The 20,109-nt window shown below is 48.5% G+C and overlaps 23 non-coding genes across 23 annotated transcripts; all 23 read left to right on the forward strand.

Annotated features, from left to right (window-relative positions):
* The first annotated feature begins 184 nt into the window (after positions 1 to 184).
* On the forward strand, positions 185 to 267 carry Trnas-gcu (transfer RNA serine (anticodon GCU)). Its single transcript has one exon. It is a non-coding gene; the product is annotated as a tRNA-Ser (tRNA).
* Positions 268 to 1,071: 804 nt separating this feature from the next.
* On the forward strand, positions 1,072 to 1,154 carry Trnas-gcu (transfer RNA serine (anticodon GCU)). Its single transcript has one exon. It is a non-coding gene; the product is annotated as a tRNA-Ser (tRNA).
* An 823-nt stretch (positions 1,155 to 1,977) lies between these two features.
* On the forward strand, positions 1,978 to 2,059 carry Trnas-gcu (transfer RNA serine (anticodon GCU)). The gene has a single exon. It is a non-coding gene; the product is annotated as a tRNA-Ser (tRNA).
* An 804-nt stretch (positions 2,060 to 2,863) lies between these two features.
* On the forward strand, positions 2,864 to 2,946 carry Trnas-gcu (transfer RNA serine (anticodon GCU)). Its single transcript has one exon. It is a non-coding gene; the product is annotated as a tRNA-Ser (tRNA).
* An 804-nt stretch (positions 2,947 to 3,750) lies between these two features.
* Trnas-gcu (transfer RNA serine (anticodon GCU)) lies at positions 3,751 to 3,833 on the forward strand. The gene has a single exon. It is a non-coding gene; the product is annotated as a tRNA-Ser (tRNA).
* An 804-nt stretch (positions 3,834 to 4,637) lies between these two features.
* Trnas-gcu (transfer RNA serine (anticodon GCU)) lies at positions 4,638 to 4,719 on the forward strand. Its single transcript has one exon. It is a non-coding gene; the product is annotated as a tRNA-Ser (tRNA).
* Positions 4,720 to 5,542: 823 nt separating this feature from the next.
* On the forward strand, positions 5,543 to 5,624 carry Trnas-gcu (transfer RNA serine (anticodon GCU)). The gene has a single exon. It is a non-coding gene; the product is annotated as a tRNA-Ser (tRNA).
* Positions 5,625 to 6,447: 823 nt separating this feature from the next.
* On the forward strand, positions 6,448 to 6,529 carry Trnas-gcu (transfer RNA serine (anticodon GCU)). Its single transcript has one exon. It is a non-coding gene; the product is annotated as a tRNA-Ser (tRNA).
* An 823-nt stretch (positions 6,530 to 7,352) lies between these two features.
* Trnas-gcu (transfer RNA serine (anticodon GCU)) lies at positions 7,353 to 7,434 on the forward strand. Its single transcript has one exon. It is a non-coding gene; the product is annotated as a tRNA-Ser (tRNA).
* Positions 7,435 to 8,257: 823 nt separating this feature from the next.
* Positions 8,258 to 8,339, forward strand: Trnas-gcu (transfer RNA serine (anticodon GCU)). The gene has a single exon. It is a non-coding gene; the product is annotated as a tRNA-Ser (tRNA).
* Positions 8,340 to 9,162: 823 nt separating this feature from the next.
* On the forward strand, positions 9,163 to 9,244 carry Trnas-gcu (transfer RNA serine (anticodon GCU)). The gene has a single exon. It is a non-coding gene; the product is annotated as a tRNA-Ser (tRNA).
* Positions 9,245 to 10,067: 823 nt separating this feature from the next.
* Positions 10,068 to 10,149, forward strand: Trnas-gcu (transfer RNA serine (anticodon GCU)). The gene has a single exon. It is a non-coding gene; the product is annotated as a tRNA-Ser (tRNA).
* An 823-nt stretch (positions 10,150 to 10,972) lies between these two features.
* On the forward strand, positions 10,973 to 11,054 carry Trnas-gcu (transfer RNA serine (anticodon GCU)). The gene has a single exon. It is a non-coding gene; the product is annotated as a tRNA-Ser (tRNA).
* An 812-nt stretch (positions 11,055 to 11,866) lies between these two features.
* Positions 11,867 to 11,948, forward strand: Trnas-gcu (transfer RNA serine (anticodon GCU)). The gene has a single exon. It is a non-coding gene; the product is annotated as a tRNA-Ser (tRNA).
* Positions 11,949 to 12,771: 823 nt separating this feature from the next.
* Positions 12,772 to 12,853, forward strand: Trnas-gcu (transfer RNA serine (anticodon GCU)). The gene has a single exon. It is a non-coding gene; the product is annotated as a tRNA-Ser (tRNA).
* An 823-nt stretch (positions 12,854 to 13,676) lies between these two features.
* Trnas-gcu (transfer RNA serine (anticodon GCU)) lies at positions 13,677 to 13,758 on the forward strand. The gene has a single exon. It is a non-coding gene; the product is annotated as a tRNA-Ser (tRNA).
* Positions 13,759 to 14,581: 823 nt separating this feature from the next.
* Positions 14,582 to 14,663, forward strand: Trnas-gcu (transfer RNA serine (anticodon GCU)). The gene has a single exon. It is a non-coding gene; the product is annotated as a tRNA-Ser (tRNA).
* Positions 14,664 to 15,486: 823 nt separating this feature from the next.
* On the forward strand, positions 15,487 to 15,568 carry Trnas-gcu (transfer RNA serine (anticodon GCU)). The gene has a single exon. It is a non-coding gene; the product is annotated as a tRNA-Ser (tRNA).
* Positions 15,569 to 16,391: 823 nt separating this feature from the next.
* Positions 16,392 to 16,473, forward strand: Trnas-gcu (transfer RNA serine (anticodon GCU)). Its single transcript has one exon. It is a non-coding gene; the product is annotated as a tRNA-Ser (tRNA).
* An 823-nt stretch (positions 16,474 to 17,296) lies between these two features.
* Positions 17,297 to 17,378, forward strand: Trnas-gcu (transfer RNA serine (anticodon GCU)). The gene has a single exon. It is a non-coding gene; the product is annotated as a tRNA-Ser (tRNA).
* Positions 17,379 to 18,201: 823 nt separating this feature from the next.
* Trnas-gcu (transfer RNA serine (anticodon GCU)) lies at positions 18,202 to 18,283 on the forward strand. The gene has a single exon. It is a non-coding gene; the product is annotated as a tRNA-Ser (tRNA).
* Positions 18,284 to 19,106: 823 nt separating this feature from the next.
* Trnas-gcu (transfer RNA serine (anticodon GCU)) lies at positions 19,107 to 19,188 on the forward strand. Its single transcript has one exon. It is a non-coding gene; the product is annotated as a tRNA-Ser (tRNA).
* Positions 19,189 to 20,011: 823 nt separating this feature from the next.
* On the forward strand, positions 20,012 to 20,093 carry Trnas-gcu (transfer RNA serine (anticodon GCU)). The gene has a single exon. It is a non-coding gene; the product is annotated as a tRNA-Ser (tRNA).
* Positions 20,094 to 20,109: the final 16 nt, after the last annotated feature.

The raw sequence follows: 20,109 nt of genomic DNA on the forward strand, positions 1-20,109 counted from the left end.
TCCTCCGATCGGATACCGACGTGGACGGATGCCATCATTAAATGATTCACGAGTGGGAGCTTGGTCAGCTGCACTGCAGCAGGGCGTTACAGCGTTAACACCAGCCACAGTACGATGCGTTTTGGAATCGACAAACGACTTCTTTCCGTAAGGACTAGCGAGGGACGCAGTTTCCGATGCATCAGGCGAGGTGGCCGAGTGGTTAAGGCTGTTGGACTGCTAATCCAATGTGCTCTGCACGCGTGGGTTCGAATCCCATCCTCGTCGAAGAATTTTACGTAAAGCACCCATTTCGGATCACGCCTTCTACATGCGAAACGCCACTCACTAGTAGCAATGGAACGTGTAGGTGGCAGATAACATCTGTAAGAAATACGAAACTAAACCGCCTACCAATTGGAAGGACACAACATTCGGTAGCGTACGTCATCCGAATCAAACATCACCTCAAGATTTATAAACGAATCGAGGTTTGGCACCATGGCGGTGTTTGGGAACGGTGGTTTCTCACTCATAGTTAAGTGCTTACTTCTCGCAGACATTTTAACGTATCGAGCCAATAATACCCCCAACTGTAGCAGTTTTGCTTTCCGTCCGACCGCCATATACGGAAGCGATCTGATAGGGCCTGGCTCCATCGCCAACAGCAGGAGCCTCTGGTCTCACAATTCGGCTACGAAGAACGTGGTTTGCTCTTCGAAAGAAACTTGGAAGCAACATCAGCGATGAGGTCAACGAAGGTGACAAATAAATGTTGCGCATCGAGATAATCGCGTCGTTGCGGTAGTTGTTATACTGAATGCACAGGACATTTCTCATTTGCATTAGACAACGCTACACGACGATTCGGTGCTTATTTCTGCAGTAAGTAAGTGGGCCGACTAATTTCCTCCGATCGGATACCGACGTGGACGGATGCCATCATTAAATGATTCACGAGTGGGAGCTTGGTCAGCTGCACTGCAGCAGGGCGTTACAGCGTTAACACCAGCCACAGTACGATGCGTTTTGGAATCGACAAACGACTTCTTTCCGTAAGGACTAGCGAGGGACGCAGTTTCCGATGCATCAGGCGAGGTGGCCGAGTGGTTAAGGCTGTTGGACTGCTAATCCAATGTGCTCTGCACGCGTGGGTTCGAATCCCATCCTCGTCGAAGAATTTTACGTAAAGCACCCATTTCGGATCACGCCTTCTACATGCGAAACGCCACTCACTAGTAGCAATGGAACGTGTAGGTGGCAGATAACATCTGTAAGAAATACGAAACTAAACCGCCTACCAATTGGAAGGACACAACATTCGATAGCGTACGTCTTCCGAATCAAACATCACCTCAAGATTTATAAACGAATCGAGGTTTGGCACCATGGCGGTGTTTGGGAACGGTGGTTTCTCACTCATAGTTAAGTGCTTACTTCTCGCAGACATTTTAACGTATCGAGCCAATAATACCCCCAACTGTAGCACAACTGTCGCCTTTCGACAGTTTTGCTTTCCGTCCGACCGCCATATACGGAAGCGATCTGATAGGGCCTGGCTCCATCGCCAACAGCAGGAGCCTCTGGTCTCACAATTCGGCTACGAAGAACGTGGTTTGCTCTTCGAAAGAAACTTGGAAGCAACATCAGCGATGAGGTCAACGAAGGTGACAAATAAATGTTGCGCATCGAGATAATCGCGTCGTTGCGGTAGTTGTTATACTGAATGCACAGGACATTTCTCATTTGCATTAGACAACGCTACACGACGATTCGGTGCTTATTTCTGCAGTAAGTAAGTGGGCCGACTAATTTCCTCCGATCGGATACCGACGTGGACGGATGCCATCATTAAATGATTCACGAGTGGGAGCTTGGTCAGCTGCACTGCAGCAGGGCGTTACAGCGTTAACACCAGCCACAGTACGATGCGTTTTGGAATCGACAAACGACTTCTTTCCGTAAGGACTAGCGAGGGACGCAGTTTCTGATGCTTCAGACGAGGTGGCCGAGTGGTTAAGGCGTTGGACTGCTAATCCAATGTGCTCTGCACGCGTGGGTTCGAATCCCATCCTCGTCGAAGAATTTTACGTAAAGCACCCATTTCGGATCACGCCTTCTACATGCGAAACGCCACTCACTAGTAGCAATGGAACGTGTAGGTGGCAGATAACATCTGTAAGAAATACGAAACTAAACCGCCTACCAATTGGAAGGACACAACATTCGATAGCGTACGTCATCCGAATCAAACATCACCTCAAGATTTATAAACGAATCGAGGTTTGGCACCATGGCGGTGTTTGGGAACGGTGGTTTCTCACTCATAGTTAAGTGCTTACTTCTCGCAGACATTTTAACGTATCGAGCCAATAATACCCCCAACTGTAGCAGTTTTGCTTTCCGTCCGACCGCCATATACGGAAGCGATCTGATAGGGCCTGGCTCCATCGCCAACAGCAGGAGCCTCTGGTCTCACAATTCGGCTACGAAGAACGTGGTTTGCTCTTCGAAAGAAACTTGGAAGCAACATCAGCGATGAGGTCAACGAAGGTGACAAATAAATGTTGCGCATCGAGATAATCGCGTCGTTGCGGTAGTTGTTATACTGAATGCACAGGACATTTCTCATTTGCATTAGACAACGCTACACGACGATTCGGTGCTTATTTCTGCAGTAAGTAAGTGGGCCGACTAATTTCCTCCGATCGGATACCGACGTGGACGGATGCCATCATTAAATGATTCACGAGTGGGAGCTTGGTCAGCTGCACTGCAGCAGGGCGTTACAGCGTTAACACCAGCCACAGTACGATGCGTTTTGGAATCGACAAACGACTTCTTTCCGTAAGGACTAGCGAGGGACGCAGTTTCCGATGCATCAGGCGAGGTGGCCGAGTGGTTAAGGCTGTTGGACTGCTAATCCAATGTGCTCTGCACGCGTGGGTTCGAATCCCATCCTCGTCGAAGAATTTTACGTAAAGCACCCATTTCGGATCACGCCTTCTACATGCGAAACGCCACTCACTAGTAGCAATGGAACGTGTAGGTGGCAGATAACATCTGTAAGAAATACGAAACTAAACCGCCTACCAATTGGAAGGACACAACATTCGATAGCGTACGTCTTCCGAATCAAACATCACCTCAAGATTTATAAACGAATCGAGGTTTGGCACCATGGCGGTGTTTGGGAACGGTGGTTTATCACTCATAGTTAAGTGCTTACTTCTCGCAGACATTTTAACGTATCGAGCCAATAATACCCCCAACTGTAGCAGTTTTGCTTTCCGTCCGACCGCCATATACGGAAGCGATCTGATAGGGCCTGGCTCCATCGCCAACAGCAGGAGCCTCTGGTCTCACAATTCGGCTACGAAGAACGTGGTTTGCTCTTCGAAAGAAACTTGGAAGCAACATCAGCGATGAGGTCAACGAAGGTGACAAATAAATGTTGCGCATCGAGATAATCGCGTCGTTGCGGTAGTTGTTATACTGAATGCACAGGACATTTCTCATTTGCATTAGACAACGCTACACGACGATTCGGTGCTTATTTCTGCAGTAAGTAAGTGGGCCGACTAATTTCCTCCGATCGGATACCGACGTGGACGGATGCCATCATTAAATGATTCACGAGTGGGAGCTTGGTCAGCTGCACTGCAGCAGGGCGTTACAGCGTTAACACCAGCCACAGTACGATGCGTTTTGGAATCGACAAACGACTTCTTTCCGTAAGGACTAGCGAGGGACGCAGTTTCCGATGCATCAGGCGAGGTGGCCGAGTGGTTAAGGCTGTTGGACTGCTAATCCAATGTGCTCTGCACGCGTGGGTTCGAATCCCATCCTCGTCGAAGAATTTTACGTAAAGCACCCATTTCGGATCACGCCTTCTACATGCGAAACGCCACTCACTAGTAGCAATGGAACGTGTAGGTGGCAGATAACATCTGTAAGAAATACGAAACTAAACCGCCTACCAATTGGAAGGACACAACATTCGATAGCGTACGTCATCCGAATCAAACATCACCTCAAGATTTATAAACGAATCGAGGTTTGGCACCATGGCGGTGTTTGGGAACGGTGGTTTCTCACTCATAGTTAAGTGCTTACTTCTCGCAGACATTTTAACGTATCGAGCCAATAATACCCCCAACTGTAGCAGTTTTGCTTTCCGTCCGACCGCCATATACGGAAGCGATCTGATAGGGCCTGGCTCCATCGCCAACAGCAGGAGCCTCTGGTCTCACAATTCGGCTACGAAGAACGTGGTTTGCTCTTCGAAAGAAACTTGGAAGCAACATCAGCGATGAGGTCAACGAAGGTGACAAATAAATGTTGCGCATCGAGATAATCGCGTCGTTGCGGTAGTTGTTATACTGAATGCACAGGACATTTCTCATTTGCATTAGACAACGCTACACGACGATTCGGTGCTTATTTCTGCAGTAAGTAAGTGGGCCGACTAATTTCCTCCGATCGGATACCGACGTGGACGGATGCCATCATTAAATGATTCACGAGTGGGAGCTTGGTCAGCTGCACTGCAGCAGGGCGTTACAGCGTTAACACCAGCCACAGTACGATGCGTTTTGGAATCGACAAACGACTTCTTTCCGTAAGGACTAGCGAGGGACGCAGTTTCTGATGCATCAGACGAGGTGGCCGAGTGGTTAAGGCGTTGGACTGCTAATCCAATGTGCTCTGCACGCGTGGGTTCGAATCCCATCCTCGTCGAAGAATTTTACGTAAAGCACCCATTTCGGATCACGCCTTCTACATGCGAAACGCCACTCACTAGTAGCAATGGAACGTGTAGGTGGCAGATAACATCTGTAAGAAATACGAAACTAAACCGCCTACCAATTGGAAGGACACAACATTCGATAGCGTACGTCTTCCGAATCAAACATCACCTCAAGATTTATAAACGAATCGAGGTTTGGCACCATGGCGGTGTTTGGGAACGGTGGTTTCTCACTCATAGTTAAGTGCTTACTTCTCGCAGACATTTTAACGTATCGAGCCAATAATACCCCCAACTGTAGCACAACTGTCGCCTTTCGACAGTTTTGCTTTCCGTCCGACCGCCATATACGGAAGCGATCTGATAGGGCCTGGCTCCATCGCCAACAGCAGGAGCCTCTGGTCTCACAATTCGGCTACGAAGAACGTGGTTTGCTCTTCGAAAGAAACTTGGAAGCAACATCAGCGATGAGGTCAACGAAGGTGACAAATAAATGTTGCGCATCGAGATAATCGCGTCGTTGCGGTAGTTGTTATACTGAATGCACAGGACATTTCTCATTTGCATTAGACAACGCTACACGACGATTCGGTGCTTATTTCTGCAGTAAGTAAGTGGGCCGACTAATTTCCTCCGATCGGATACCGACGTGGACGGATGCCATCATTAAATGATTCACGAGTGGGAGCTTGGTCAGCTGCACTGCAGCAGGGCGTTACAGCGTTAACACCAGCCACAGTACGATGCGTTTTGGAATCGACAAACGACTTCTTTCCGTAAGGACTAGCGAGGGACGCAGTTTCTGATGCATCAGACGAGGTGGCCGAGTGGTTAAGGCGTTGGACTGCTAATCCAATGTGCTCTGCACGCGTGGGTTCGAATCCCATCCTCGTCGAAGAATTTTACGTAAAGCACCCATTTCGGATCACGCCTTCTACATGCGAAACGCCACTCACTAGTAGCAATGGAACGTGTAGGTGGCAGATAACATCTGTAAGAAATACGAAACTAAACCGCCTACCAATTGGAAGGACACAACATTCGATAGCGTACGTCTTCCGAATCAAACATCACCTCAAGATTTATAAACGAATCGAGGTTTGGCACCATGGCGGTGTTTGGGAACGGTGGTTTCTCACTCATAGTTAAGTGCTTACTTCTCGCAGACATTTTAACGTATCGAGCCAATAATACCCCCAACTGTAGCACAACTGTCGCCTTTCGACAGTTTTGCTTTCCGTCCGACCGCCATATACGGAAGCGATCTGATAGGGCCTGGCTCCATCGCCAACAGCAGGAGCCTCTGGTCTCACAATTCGGCTACGAAGAACGTGGTTTGCTCTTCGAAAGAAACTTGGAAGCAACATCAGCGATGAGGTCAACGAAGGTGACAAATAAATGTTGCGCATCGAGATAATCGCGTCGTTGCGGTAGTTGTTATACTGAATGCACAGGACATTTCTCATTTGCATTAGACAACGCTACACGACGATTCGGTGCTTATTTCTGCAGTAAGTAAGTGGGCCGACTAATTTCCTCCGATCGGATACCGACGTGGACGGATGCCATCATTAAATGATTCACGAGTGGGAGCTTGGTCAGCTGCACTGCAGCAGGGCGTTACAGCGTTAACACCAGCCACAGTACGATGCGTTTTGGAATCGACAAACGACTTCTTTCCGTAAGGACTAGCGAGGGACGCAGTTTCTGATGCATCAGACGAGGTGGCCGAGTGGTTAAGGCGTTGGACTGCTAATCCAATGTGCTCTGCACGCGTGGGTTCGAATCCCATCCTCGTCGAAGAATTTTACGTAAAGCACCCATTTCGGATCACGCCTTCTACATGCGAAACGCCACTCACTAGTAGCAATGGAACGTGTAGGTGGCAGATAACATCTGTAAGAAATACGAAACTAAACCGCCTACCAATTGGAAGGACACAACATTCGATAGCGTACGTCTTCCGAATCAAACATCACCTCAAGATTTATAAACGAATCGAGGTTTGGCACCATGGCGGTGTTTGGGAACGGTGGTTTCTCACTCATAGTTAAGTGCTTACTTCTCGCAGACATTTTAACGTATCGAGCCAATAATACCCCCAACTGTAGCACAACTGTCGCCTTTCGACAGTTTTGCTTTCCGTCCGACCGCCATATACGGAAGCGATCTGATAGGGCCTGGCTCCATCGCCAACAGCAGGAGCCTCTGGTCTCACAATTCGGCTACGAAGAACGTGGTTTGCTCTTCGAAAGAAACTTGGAAGCAACATCAGCGATGAGGTCAACGAAGGTGACAAATAAATGTTGCGCATCGAGATAATCGCGTCGTTGCGGTAGTTGTTATACTGAATGCACAGGACATTTCTCATTTGCATTAGACAACGCTACACGACGATTCGGTGCTTATTTCTGCAGTAAGTAAGTGGGCCGACTAATTTCCTCCGATCGGATACCGACGTGGACGGATGCCATCATTAAATGATTCACGAGTGGGAGCTTGGTCAGCTGCACTGCAGCAGGGCGTTACAGCGTTAACACCAGCCACAGTACGATGCGTTTTGGAATCGACAAACGACTTCTTTCCGTAAGGACTAGCGAGGGACGCAGTTTCTGATGCATCAGACGAGGTGGCCGAGTGGTTAAGGCGTTGGACTGCTAATCCAATGTGCTCTGCACGCGTGGGTTCGAATCCCATCCTCGTCGAAGAATTTTACGTAAAGCACCCATTTCGGATCACGCCTTCTACATGCGAAACGCCACTCACTAGTAGCAATGGAACGTGTAGGTGGCAGATAACATCTGTAAGAAATACGAAACTAAACCGCCTACCAATTGGAAGGACACAACATTCGATAGCGTACGTCTTCCGAATCAAACATCACCTCAAGATTTATAAACGAATCGAGGTTTGGCACCATGGCGGTGTTTGGGAACGGTGGTTTCTCACTCATAGTTAAGTGCTTACTTCTCGCAGACATTTTAACGTATCGAGCCAATAATACCCCCAACTGTAGCACAACTGTCGCCTTTCGACAGTTTTGCTTTCCGTCCGACCGCCATATACGGAAGCGATCTGATAGGGCCTGGCTCCATCGCCAACAGCAGGAGCCTCTGGTCTCACAATTCGGCTACGAAGAACGTGGTTTGCTCTTCGAAAGAAACTTGGAAGCAACATCAGCGATGAGGTCAACGAAGGTGACAAATAAATGTTGCGCATCGAGATAATCGCGTCGTTGCGGTAGTTGTTATACTGAATGCACAGGACATTTCTCATTTGCATTAGACAACGCTACACGACGATTCGGTGCTTATTTCTGCAGTAAGTAAGTGGGCCGACTAATTTCCTCCGATCGGATACCGACGTGGACGGATGCCATCATTAAATGATTCACGAGTGGGAGCTTGGTCAGCTGCACTGCAGCAGGGCGTTACAGCGTTAACACCAGCCACAGTACGATGCGTTTTGGAATCGACAAACGACTTCTTTCCGTAAGGACTAGCGAGGGACGCAGTTTCTGATGCATCAGACGAGGTGGCCGAGTGGTTAAGGCGTTGGACTGCTAATCCAATGTGCTCTGCACGCGTGGGTTCGAATCCCATCCTCGTCGAAGAATTTTACGTAAAGCACCCATTTCGGATCACGCCTTCTACATGCGAAACGCCACTCACTAGTAGCAATGGAACGTGTAGGTGGCAGATAACATCTGTAAGAAATACGAAACTAAACCGCCTACCAATTGGAAGGACACAACATTCGATAGCGTACGTCTTCCGAATCAAACATCACCTCAAGATTTATAAACGAATCGAGGTTTGGCACCATGGCGGTGTTTGGGAACGGTGGTTTCTCACTCATAGTTAAGTGCTTACTTCTCGCAGACATTTTAACGTATCGAGCCAATAATACCCCCAACTGTAGCACAACTGTCGCCTTTCGACAGTTTTGCTTTCCGTCCGACCGCCATATACGGAAGCGATCTGATAGGGCCTGGCTCCATCGCCAACAGCAGGAGCCTCTGGTCTCACAATTCGGCTACGAAGAACGTGGTTTGCTCTTCGAAAGAAACTTGGAAGCAACATCAGCGATGAGGTCAACGAAGGTGACAAATAAATGTTGCGCATCGAGATAATCGCGTCGTTGCGGTAGTTGTTATACTGAATGCACAGGACATTTCTCATTTGCATTAGACAACGCTACACGACGATTCGGTGCTTATTTCTGCAGTAAGTAAGTGGGCCGACTAATTTCCTCCGATCGGATACCGACGTGGACGGATGCCATCATTAAATGATTCACGAGTGGGAGCTTGGTCAGCTGCACTGCAGCAGGGCGTTACAGCGTTAACACCAGCCACAGTACGATGCGTTTTGGAATCGACAAACGACTTCTTTCCGTAAGGACTAGCGAGGGACGCAGTTTCTGATGCATCAGACGAGGTGGCCGAGTGGTTAAGGCGTTGGACTGCTAATCCAATGTGCTCTGCACGCGTGGGTTCGAATCCCATCCTCGTCGAAGAATTTTACGTAAAGCACCCATTTCGGATCACGCCTTCTACATGCGAAACGCCACTCACTAGTAGCAATGGAACGTGTAGGTGGCAGATAACATCTGTAAGAAATACGAAACTAAACCGCCTACCAATTGGAAGGACACAACATTCGATAGCGTACGTCTTCCGAATCAAACATCACCTCAAGATTTATAAACGAATCGAGGTTTGGCACCATGGCGGTGTTTGGGAACGGTGGTTTCTCACTCATAGTTAAGTGCTTACTTCTCGCAGACATTTTAACGTATCGAGCCAATAATACCCCCAACTGTAGCACAACTGTCGCCATTCGACAGTTTTGCTTTCCGTCCGACCGCCATATACGGAAGCGATCTGATAGGGCCTGGCTCCATCGCCAACAGCAGGAGCCTCTGGTCTCACAATTCGGCTACGAAGAACGTGGTTTGCTCTTCGAAAGAAACTTGGAAGCAACATCAGCGATGAGGTCAACGAAGGTGACAAATAAATGTTGCGCATCGAGATAATCGCGTCGTTGCGGTAGTTGTTATACTGAATGCACAGGACATTTCTCATTTGCATTAGACAACGCTACACGACGATTCGGTGCTTATTTCTGCAGTAAGTAAGTGGGCCGACTAATTTCCTCCGATCGGATACCGACGTGGACGGATGCCATCATTAAATGATTCACGAGTGGGAGCTTGGTCAGCTGCACTGCAGCAGGGCGTTACAGCGTTAACACCAGCCACAGTACGATGCGTTTTGGAATCGACAAACGACTTCTTTCCGTAAGGACTAGCGAGGGACGCAGTTTCTGATGCATCAGACGAGGTGGCCGAGTGGTTAAGGCGTTGGACTGCTAATCCAATGTGCTCTGCACGCGTGGGTTCGAATCCCATCCTCGTCGAAGAATTTTACGTAAAGCACCCATTTCGGATCACGCCTTCTACATGCGAAACGCCACTCACTAGTAGCAATGGAACGTGTAGGTGGCAGATAACATCTGTAAGAAATACGAAACTAAACCGCCTACCAATTGGAAGGACACAACATTCGATAGCGTACGTCTTCCGAATCAAACATCACCTCAAGATTTATAAACGAATCGAGGTTTGGCACCATGGCGGTGTTTGGGAACGGTGGTTTCTCACTCATAGTTAAGTGCTTACTTCTCGCAGACATTTTAACGTATCGAGCCAATAATACCCCCAACTGTAGCACAACTGTCGCCTTTCGACAGTTTTGCTTTCCGTCCGACCGCCATATACGGAAGCGATCTGATAGGGCCTGGCTCCATCGCCAACAGCAGGAGCCTCTGGTCTCACAATTCGGCTACGAAGAACGTGGTTTGCTCTTCGAAAGAAACTTGGAAGCAACATCAGCGATGAGGTCAACGAAGGTGACAAATAAATGTTGCGCATCGAGATAATCGCGTCGTTGCGGTAGTTGTTATACTGAATGCACAGGACATTTCTCATTTGCATTAGACAACGCTACACGACGATTCGGTGCTTATTTCTGCAGTAAGTAAGTGGGCCGACTAATTTCCTCCGATCGGATACCGACGTGGACGGATGCCATCATTAAATGATTCACGAGTGGGAGCTTGGTCAGCTGCACTGCAGCAGGGCGTTACAGCGTTAACACCAGCCACAGTACGATGCGTTTTGGAATCGACAAACGACTTCTTTCCGTAAGGACTAGCGAGGGACGCAGTTTCTGATGCATCAGACGAGGTGGCCGAGTGGTTAAGGCGTTGGACTGCTAATCCAATGTGCTCTGCACGCGTGGGTTCGAATCCCATCCTCGTCGAAGAATTTTACGTAAAGCACCCATTTCGGATCACGCCTTCTACATGCGAAACGCCACTCACTAGTAGCAATGGAACGTGTAGGTGGCAGATAACATCTGTAAGAAATACGAAACTAAACCGCCTACCAATTGGAAGGACACAACATTCGATAGCGTACGTCTTCCGAATCAAACATCACCTCAAGATTTATAAACGAATCGAGGTTTGGCACCATGGCGGTGTTTGGGAACGGTGGTTTCTCACTCATAGTTAAGTGCTTACTTCTCGCAGACATTTTAACGTATCGAGCCAATAATACCCCCAACTGTCGCCTTTCGACAGTTTTGCTTTCCGTCCGACCGCCATATACGGAAGCGATCTGATAGGGCCTGGCTCCATCGCCAACAGCAGGAGCCTCTGGTCTCACAATTCGGCTACGAAGAACGTGGTTTGCTCTTCGAAAGAAACTTGGAAGCAACATCAGCGATGAGGTCAACGAAGGTGACAAATAAATGTTGCGCATCGAGATAATCGCGTCGTTGCGGTAGTTGTTATACTGAATGCACAGGACATTTCTCATTTGCATTAGACAACGCTACACGACGATTCGGTGCTTATTTCTGCAGTAAGTAAGTGGGCCGACTAATTTCCTCCGATCGGATACCGACGTGGACGGATGCCATCATTAAATGATTCACGAGTGGGAGCTTGGTCAGCTGCACTGCAGCAGGGCGTTACAGCGTTAACACCAGCCACAGTACGATGCGTTTTGGAATCGACAAACGACTTCTTTCCGTAAGGACTAGCGAGGGACGCAGTTTCTGATGCATCAGACGAGGTGGCCGAGTGGTTAAGGCGTTGGACTGCTAATCCAATGTGCTCTGCACGCGTGGGTTCGAATCCCATCCTCGTCGAAGAATTTTACGTAAAGCACCCATTTCGGATCACGCCTTCTACATGCGAAACGCCACTCACTAGTAGCAATGGAACGTGTAGGTGGCAGATAACATCTGTAAGAAATACGAAACTAAACCGCCTACCAATTGGAAGGACACAACATTCGATAGCGTACGTCTTCCGAATCAAACATCACCTCAAGATTTATAAACGAATCGAGGTTTGGCACCATGGCGGTGTTTGGGAACGGTGGTTTCTCACTCATAGTTAAGTGCTTACTTCTCGCAGACATTTTAACGTATCGAGCCAATAATACCCCCAACTGTAGCACAACTGTCGCCTTTCGACAGTTTTGCTTTCCGTCCGACCGCCATATACGGAAGCGATCTGATAGGGCCTGGCTCCATCGCCAACAGCAGGAGCCTCTGGTCTCACAATTCGGCTACGAAGAACGTGGTTTGCTCTTCGAAAGAAACTTGGAAGCAACATCAGCGATGAGGTCAACGAAGGTGACAAATAAATGTTGCGCATCGAGATAATCGCGTCGTTGTGGTAGTTGTTATACTGAATGCACAGGACATTTCTCATTTGCATTAGACAACGCTACACGACGATTCGGTGCTTATTTCTGCAGTAAGTAAGTGGGCCGACTAATTTCCTCCGATCGGATACCGACGTGGACGGATGCCATCATTAAATGATTCACGAGTGGGAGCTTGGTCAGCTGCACTGCAGCAGGGCGTTACAGCGTTAACACCAGCCACAGTACGATGCGTTTTGGAATCGACAAACGACTTCTTTCCGTAAGGACTAGCGAGGGACGCAGTTTCTGATGCATCAGACGAGGTGGCCGAGTGGTTAAGGCGTTGGACTGCTAATCCAATGTGCTCTGCACGCGTGGGTTCGAATCCCATCCTCGTCGAAGAATTTTACGTAAAGCACCCATTTCGGATCACGCCTTCTACATGCGAAACGCCACTCACTAGTAGCAATGGAACGTGTAGGTGGCAGATAACATCTGTAAGAAATACGAAACTAAACCGCCTACCAATTGGAAGGACACAACATTCGATAGCGTACGTCTTCCGAATCAAACATCACCTCAAGATTTATAAACGAATCGAGGTTTGGCACCATGGCGGTGTTTGGGAACGGTGGTTTCTCACTCATAGTTAAGTGCTTACTTCTCGCAGACATTTTAACGTATCGAGCCAATAATACCCCCAACTGTAGCACAACTGTCGCCTTTCGACAGTTTTGCTTTCCGTCCGACCGCCATATACGGAAGCGATCTGATAGGGCCTGGCTCCATCGCCAACAGCAGGAGCCTCTGGTCTCACAATTCGGCTACGAAGAACGTGGTTTGCTCTTCGAAAGAAACTTGGAAGCAACATCAGCGATGAGGTCAACGAAGGTGACAAATAAATGTTGCGCATCGAGATAATCGCGTCGTTGCGGTAGTTGTTATACTGAATGCACAGGACATTTCTCATTTGCATTAGACAACGCTACACGACGATTCGGTGCTTATTTCTGCAGTAAGTAAGTGGGCCGACTAATTTCCTCCGATCGGATACCGACGTGGACGGATGCCATCATTAAATGATTCACGAGTGGGAGCTTGGTCAGCTGCACTGCAGCAGGGCGTTACAGCGTTAACACCAGCCACAGTACGATGCGTTTTGGAATCGACAAACGACTTCTTTCCGTAAGGACTAGCGAGGGACGCAGTTTCTGATGCATCAGACGAGGTGGCCGAGTGGTTAAGGCGTTGGACTGCTAATCCAATGTGCTCTGCACGCGTGGGTTCGAATCCCATCCTCGTCGAAGAATTTTACGTAAAGCACCCATTTCGGATCACGCCTTCTACATGCGAAACGCCACTCACTAGTAGCAATGGAACGTGTAGGTGGCAGATAACATCTGTAAGAAATACGAAACTAAACCGCCTACCAATTGGAAGGACACAACATTCGATAGCGTACGTCTTCCGAATCAAACATCACCTCAAGATTTATAAACGAATCGAGGTTTGGCACCATGGCGGTGTTTGGGAACGGTGGTTTCTCACTCATAGTTAAGTGCTTACTTCTCGCAGACATTTTAACGTATCGAGCCAATAATACCCCCAACTGTAGCACAACTGTCGCCTTTCGACAGTTTTGCTTTCCGTCCGACCGCCATATACGGAAGCGATCTGATAGGGCCTGGCTCCATCGCCAACAGCAGGAGCCTCTGGTCTCACAATTCGGCTACGAAGAACGTGGTTTGCTCTTCGAAAGAAACTTGGAAGCAACATCAGCGATGAGGTCAACGAAGGTGACAAATAAATGTTGCGCATCGAGATAATCGCGTCGTTGTGGTAGTTGTTATACTGAATGCACAGGACATTTCTCATTTGCATTAGACAACGCTACACGACGATTCGGTGCTTATTTCTGCAGTAAGTAAGTGGGCCGACTAATTTCCTCCGATCGGATACCGACGTGGACGGATGCCATCATTAAATGATTCACGAGTGGGAGCTTGGTCAGCTGCACTGCAGCAGGGCGTTACAGCGTTAACACCAGCCACAGTACGATGCGTTTTGGAATCGACAAACGACTTCTTTCCGTAAGGACTAGCGAGGGACGCAGTTTCTGATGCATCAGACGAGGTGGCCGAGTGGTTAAGGCGTTGGACTGCTAATCCAATGTGCTCTGCACGCGTGGGTTCGAATCCCATCCTCGTCGAAGAATTTTACGTAAAGCACCCATTTCGGATCACGCCTTCTACATGCGAAACGCCACTCACTAGTAGCAATGGAACGTGTAGGTGGCAGATAACATCTGTAAGAAATACGAAACTAAACCGCCTACCAATTGGAAGGACACAACATTCGATAGCGTACGTCTTCCGAATCAAACATCACCTCAAGATTTATAAACGAATCGAGGTTTGGCACCATGGCGGTGTTTGGGAACGGTGGTTTCTCACTCATAGTTAAGTGCTTACTTCTCGCAGACATTTTAACGTATCGAGCCAATAATACCCCCAACTGTAGCACAACTGTCGCCTTTCGACAGTTTTGCTTTCCGTCCGACCGCCATATACGGAAGCGTTCTGATAGGGCCTGGCTCCATCGCCAACAGCAGGAGCCTCTGGTCTCACAATTCGGCTACGAAGAACGTGGTTTGCTCTTCGAAAGAAACTTGGAAGCAACATCAGCGATGAGGTCAACGAAGGTGACAAATAAATGTTGCGCATCGAGATAATCGCGTCGTTGCGGTAGTTGTTATACTGAATGCACAGGACATTTCTCATTTGCATTAGACAACGCTACACGACGATTCGGTGCTTATTTCTGCAGTAAGTAAGTGGGCCGACTAATTTCCTCCGATCGGATACCGACGTGGACGGATGCCATCATTAAATGATTCACGAGTGGGAGCTTGGTCAGCTGCACTGCAGCAGGGCGTTACAGCGTTAACACCAGCCACAGTACGATGCGTTTTGGAATCGACAAACGACTTCTTTCCGTAAGGACTAGCGAGGGACGCAGTTTCTGATGCATCAGACGAGGTGGCCGAGTGGTTAAGGCGTTGGACTGCTAATCCAATGTGCTCTGCACGCGTGGGTTCGAATCCCATCCTCGTCGAAGAATTTTACGTAAAGCACCCATTTCGGATCACGCCTTCTACATGCGAAACGCCACTCACTAGTAGCAATGGAACGTGTAGGTGGCAGATAACATCTGTAAGAAATACGAAACTAAACCGCCTACCAATTGGAAGGACACAACATTCGATAGCGTACGTCTTCCGAATCAAACATCACCTCAAGATTTATAAACGAATCGAGGTTTGGCACCATGGCGGTGTTTGGGAACGGTGGTTTCTCACTCATAGTTAAGTGCTTACTTCTCGCAGACATTTTAACGTATCGAGCCAATAATACCCCCAACTGTAGCACAACTGTCGCCTTTCGACAGTTTTGCTTTCCGTCCGACCGCCATATACGGAAGCGATCTGATAGGGCCTGGCTCCATCGCCAACAGCAGGAGCCTCTGGTCTCACAATTCGGCTACGAAGAACGTGGTTTGCTCTTCGAAAGAAACTTGGAAGCAACATCAGCGATGAGGTCAACGAAGGTGACAAATAAATGTTGCGCATCGAGATAATCGCGTCGTTGCGGTAGTTGTTATACTGAATGCACAGGACATTTCTCATTTGCATTAGACAACGCTACACGACGATTCGGTGCTTATTTCTGCAGTAAGTAAGTGGGCCGACTAATTTCCTCCGATCGGATACCGACGTGGACGGATGCCATCATTAAATGATTCACGAGTGGGAGCTTGGTCAGCTGCACTGCAGCAGGGCGTTACAGCGTTAACACCAGCCACAGTACGATGCGTTTTGGAATCGACAAACGACTTCTTTCCGTAAGGACTAGCGAGGGACGCAGTTTCTGATGCATCAGACGAGGTGGCCGAGTGGTTAAGGCGTTGGACTGCTAATCCAATGTGCTCTGCACGCGTGGGTTCGAATCCCATCCTCGTCGAAGAATTTTACGTAAAGCACCCATTTCGGATCACGCCTTCTACATGCGAAACGCCACTCACTAGTAGCAATGGAACGTGTAGGTGGCAGATAACATCTGTAAGAAATACGAAACTAAACCGCCTACCAATTGGAAGGACACAACATTCGATAGCGTACGTCTTCCGAATCAAACATCACCTCAAGATTTATAAACGAATCGAGGTTTGGCACCATGGCGGTGTTTGGGAACGGTGGTTTCTCACTCATAGTTAAGTGCTTACTTCTCGCAGACATTTTAACGTATCGAGCCAATAATACCCCCAACTGTAGCACAACTGTCGCCTTTCGACAGTTTTGCTTTCCGTCCGACCGCCATATACGGAAGCGATCTGATAGGGCCTGGCTCCATCGCCAACAGCAGGAGCCTCTGGTCTCACAATTCGGCTACGAAGAACGTGGTTTGCTCTTCGAAAGAAACTTGGAAGCAACATCAGCGATGAGGTCAACGAAGGTGACAAATAAATGTTGCGCATCGAGATAATCGCGTCGTTGCGGTAGTTGTTATACTGAATGCACAGGACATTTCTCATTTGCATTAGACAACGCTACACGACGATTCGGTGCTTATTTCTGCAGTAAGTAAGTGGGCCGACTAATTTCCTCCGATCGGATACCGACGTGGACGGATGCCATCATTAAATGATTCACGAGTGGGAGCTTGGTCAGCTGCACTGCAGCAGGGCGTTACAGCGTTAACACCAGCCACAGTACGATGCGTTTTGGAATCGACAAACGACTTCTTTCCGTAAGGACTAGCGAGGGACGCAGTTTCTGATGCATCAGACGAGGTGGCCGAGTGGTTAAGGCGTTGGACTGCTAATCCAATGTGCTCTGCACGCGTGGGTTCGAATCCCATCCTCGTCGAAGAATTTTACGTAAAGCACCCATTTCGGATCACGCCTTCTACATGCGAAACGCCACTCACTAGTAGCAATGGAACGTGTAGGTGGCAGATAACATCTGTAAGAAATACGAAACTAAACCGCCTACCAATTGGAAGGACACAACATTCGATAGCGTACGTCTTCCGAATCAAACATCACCTCAAGATTTATAAACGAATCGAGGTTTGGCACCATGGCGGTGTTTGGGAACGGTGGTTTCTCACTCATAGTTAAGTGCTTACTTCTCGCAGACATTTTAACGTATCGAGCCAATAATACCCCCAACTGTAGCACAACTGTCGCCTTTCGACAGTTTTGCTTTCCGTCCGACCGCCATATACGGAAGCGATCTGATAGGGCCTGGCTCCATCGCCAACAGCAGGAGCCTCTGGTCTCACAATTCGGCTACGAAGAACGTGGTTTGCTCTTCGAAAGAAACTTGGAAGCAACATCAGCGATGAGGTCAACGAAGGTGACAAATAAATGTTGCGCATCGAGATAATCGCGTCGTTGCGGTAGTTGTTATACTGAATGCACAGGACATTTCTCATTTGCATTAGACAACGCTACACGACGATTCGGTGCTTATTTCTGCAGTAAGTAAGTGGGCCGACTAATTTCCTCCGATCGGATACCGACGTGGACGGATGCCATCATTAAATGATTCACGAGTGGGAGCTTGGTCAGCTGCACTGCAGCAGGGCGTTACAGCGTTAACACCAGCCACAGTACGATGCGTTTTGGAATCGACAAACGACTTCTTTCCGTAAGGACTAGCGAGGGACGCAGTTTCTGATGCATCAGACGAGGTGGCCGAGTGGTTAAGGCGTTGGACTGCTAATCCAATGTGCTCTGCACGCGTGGGTTCGAATCCCATCCTCGTCGAAGAATTTTACGTAAAGCACCCATTTCGGATCACGCCTTCTACATGCGAAACGCCACTCACTAGTAGCAATGGAACGTGTAGGTGGCAGATAACATCTGTAAGAAATACGAAACTAAACCGCCTACCAATTGGAAGGACACAACATTCGATAGCGTACGTCTTCCGAATCAAACATCACCTCAAGATTTATAAACGAATCGAGGTTTGGCACCATGGCGGTGTTTGGGAACGGTGGTTTCTCACTCATAGTTAAGTGCTTACTTCTCGCAGACATTTTAACGTATCGAGCCAATAATACCCCCAACTGTAGCACAACTGTCGCCTTTCGACAGTTTTGCTTTCCGTCCGACCGCCATATACGGAAGCGATCTGATAGGGCCTGGCTCCATCGCCAACAGCAGGAGCCTCTGGTCTCACAATTCGGCTACGAAGAACGTGGTTTGCTCTTCGAAAGAAACTTGGAAGCAACATCAGCGATGAGGTCAACGAAGGTGACAAATAAATGTTGCGCATCGAGATAATCGCGTCGTTGCGGTAGTTGTTATACTGAATGCACAGGACATTTCTCATTTGCATTAGACAACGCTACACGACGATTCGGTGCTTATTTCTGCAGTAAGTAAGTGGGCCGACTAATTTCCTCCGATCGGATACCGACGTGGACGGATGCCATCATTAAATGATTCACGAGTGGGAGCTTGGTCAGCTGCACTGCAGCAGGGCGTTACAGCGTTAACACCAGCCACAGTACGATGCGTTTTGGAATCGACAAACGACTTCTTTCCGTAAGGACTAGCGAGGGACGCAGTTTCTGATGCATCAGACGAGGTGGCCGAGTGGTTAAGGCGTTGGACTGCTAATCCAATGTGCTCTGCACGCGTGGGTTCGAATCCCATCCTCGTCGAAGAATTTTACGTAAAGCACCCATTTCGGATCACGCCTTCTACATGCGAAACGCCACTCACTAGTAGCAATGGAACGTGTAGGTGGCAGATAACATCTGTAAGAAATACGAAACTAAACCGCCTACCAATTGGAAGGACACAACATTCGATAGCGTACGTCTTCCGAATCAAACATCACCTCAAGATTTATAAACGAATCGAGGTTTGGCACCATGGCGGTGTTTGGGAACGGTGGTTTCTCACTCATAGTTAAGTGCTTACTTCTCGCAGACATTTTAACGTATCGAGCCAATAATACCCCCAACTGTAGCACAACTGTCGCCTTTCGACAGTTTTGCTTTCCGTCCGACCGCCATATACGGAAGCGATCTGATAGGGCCTGGCTCCATCGCCAACAGCAGGAGCCTCTGGTCTCACAATTCGGCTACGAAGAACGTGGTTTGCTCTTCGAAAGAAACTTGGAAGCAACATCAGCGATGAGGTCAACGAAGGTGACAAATAAATGTTGCGCATCGAGATAATCGCGTCGTTGTGGTAGTTGTTATACTGAATGCACAGGACATTTCTCATTTGCATTAGACAACGCTACACGACGATTCGGTGCTTATTTCTGCAGTAAGTAAGTGGGCCGACTAATTTCCTCCGATCGGATACCGACGTGGACGGATGCCATCATTAAATGATTCACGAGTGGGAGCTTGGTCAGCTGCACTGCAGCAGGGCGTTACAGCGTTAACACCAGCCACAGTACGATGCGTTTTGGAATCGACAAACGACTTCTTTCCGTAAGGACTAGCGAGGGACGCAGTTTCTGATGCATCAGACGAGGTGGCCGAGTGGTTAAGGCGTTGGACTGCTAATCCAATGTGCTCTGCACGCGTGGGTTCGAATCCCATCCTCGTCGAAGAATTTTACGTAAA

Source organism: Schistocerca cancellata, chromosome 2, assembly GCF_023864275.1.
Source record: "Schistocerca cancellata isolate TAMUIC-IGC-003103 chromosome 2, iqSchCanc2.1, whole genome shotgun sequence".
Lineage (NCBI taxonomy): Eukaryota > Metazoa > Arthropoda > Insecta > Orthoptera > Acrididae > Schistocerca > Schistocerca cancellata.